A 2,500-nucleotide genomic window follows, 5' to 3' on the forward strand; every position below is an offset into this window, starting at 1 on the left:
CCACTTTCTAAACCCCATCCCCCTACCCCTACCTACTATCCTCCCCACCAACCCTACCCCAATACCATCCCTCCTTCCTCCCCCATCGCCCCCTCCCCCCTTCCCCTTCCCTTCCCCCTTCTCTCCCAAAAGCCCACCAACCTCTACACCCCCCTCCCCCTCCAATCCCCCCCAACCCTAGTTTCTTGTTAGCCCTCCAACCCCCCCCTCCAGCCACCACTCCCCACCCCCACCCCCACCCCCACCCCCCATTCCCTGTTATCTGCAGACGCAACTACAAATCTTGCCGTAATCCCATTAAGGAAGTTTTTTTTTTGCGTGTGTGCCGGCTTGCGAGTCAAGTCTGAGATTGCATTGCTATCGTGCGCTTTGTGGGGGAGGGGGGGAGGGGGGGGAGGAGGCTGGGAAGGTAGTAAGGGTGGAAGGGAGGAGGTGGAGGTGGAGGGGACGGAGGGAGGAAAGACGGGAGGAGTGGGAGAGAGAGAGAGAGAGAGAGAGAGAGAGAGAGAGAGAGAGAGAGAGAGAGAGAGAGAGAGAGAGAGAGAGAGAGAGGGAGAGTCATTAGGAGAAGGAGAAGGAATAATTATACGGGAGAGAAGAGAGGAGAAGAGAACAGAAGAATAAAAGAAGGCTGAGGAGAGAGGAGAGAGGAGAAAGGAGAGGGGAAAAAGAAGAGAGGAAAGAGGGGAGAAGCGAGATTAAAGAGGAGAGGATGGGGAAAATGAAGAACTGAGGACGAGGAGAAAGAATGCAGTCGTACAGTTAGTTCCATTTCATCATGGTAAAGGAAGACGACTATTACATGGGGAGGGGGAGGGGGGGGGGACGAAGGGCAGAAGAGGAGGAGGAGGAGGAGGAGGAGGAGGAGGGGGGAGGAGGCGGAAGCATGGGGAGAGACGAGGAGAGTAGGGAAGGAGGTGCAGGGCGGAAGGCGAAGGAGGGAGCAGGGAAGAGTGGAAGAGAGAAGGAGGAGGAGCAGGGAAGAGAAGGAGGAGGAGGAGGGAAGAGAAGGAAGAGGAGGGGGGAAAGGAGAAAGAGGAGGAAGAGAAGGAGGAGAGTAGAAGAAGGGAAAGTGGAGAGATGAGGAGAGAGAAGAGAGGGGGAAAAAAATAGGAAAGGGGAGGAGAGCACCCAAAAAAGAGAGGAGAGCAAAACAAAGAAGATGGGGAGAGAGTAGGAAGAGGGAGAAGAGTAGGAGGGGGAGGGAGGGAGGAGAGAAAAAGAGAAGGCTTGTTAAGGAGAGAAGGAATGTTAGCGGTCGCGTAATAAAAATAAGATTCCATCTCCCTCCCTTTGATTTGCTTCTCTCCTTCGCCCCCTCACCCCCCCTCTTCCTCGTTCAATTCTCTCACCTTCGTTTTACCTCCGTATTATCCTTTCCTATCCCATCTCCCATTCATAACGACCCCCTGCCACCCCCTAATCCGATCACTCCTAAGTAAAAGAAAGACAGAAGCAGAAGAATAAAATAAATAAAAGTCGCAAAAACTTCTCAGTTAAAAAAAATCTTAATTAGCAGATAGCATCAAGATACGATTAATTCTTACGTGTGTATCGTGTGTTAAAAAAATACTCATGTTTAGCCGCCTGTGGAAGGCATATATGCATATATTCATTCATAAATACTCAAATATGTATGCACACACACACACACACACACACACACACACACAGCAAACAAGTCCACATACATCGCCACCTCCATTATGACGAACAAACATACAAACACACAAAAACACAAACACACGACCCCCCCCCCCACAAACTTCCCCTTCAATTAACAATACACACGTAGACATAGAGGCTAAGCATCCGAGCGGAAAATACGAGAACACAGGGCTAGCAACAAACCAGATGCGCACAAAACAAACGCAAAACAAATGACCTCTGCACACACACGCACACGCACACACACATACACACACAAATAAAACTTCAAAATAAAACACATAACAGACAAACACACACAAACACAAAGGCAAACACACACACAAATACAATTTCAAAATAAAACAGATGACAGACAAACACACACACAAATACAATTTCAAAATAAAACACATGACAGACAAACACACACAAATACAATTTCAAAATAAAACACATGACAGACAAACACACACAAATACAATTTCAAAATAAAACACATGACAGACAAACACACACACAAATACAATTTCAAAATAAAACACATGACAGACAAACACACACACAAATACAATTTCAAAATAAAACACATGACAGACAAACACACACACAAATACAATTTCAAAATAAAACACATGACAGACAAACACACACACAAATACAACTTCAAAATAAAAACACATGACAGACAAACACACACACAAATACAATTTCAAAATAAAACACATGACAGACAAACACACACACAAATACAACTTCAAAATAAAAACACATGACAGACAAACACCTCTACCCCCCCCTCCTCATCCGCAACTGCATTACTACCCCCCCCCGCCGCAAAGGCCTCCCGTCA

At 46.8% G+C, this 2,500-nt stretch overlaps 1 protein-coding gene across 1 annotated transcript in view; it reads right to left on the reverse strand.

Moving 5' to 3' along the window:
* Ino80 (chromatin-remodeling ATPase INO80) overlaps positions 1–2,500 on the reverse strand; it is a 155,171-nt gene that overhangs the window by 29,351 nt on the left and 123,320 nt on the right. The gene's annotated exons all lie outside the window — the stretch shown is intronic.

The sequence above is a fragment of the Penaeus japonicus genome, unplaced genomic scaffold, assembly GCF_977035675.1.
Source record: "Penaeus japonicus unplaced genomic scaffold, GWHDUDI00000001_assembly GWHDUDI00000004, whole genome shotgun sequence".
NCBI lineage: Eukaryota > Metazoa > Arthropoda > Malacostraca > Decapoda > Penaeidae > Penaeus > Penaeus japonicus.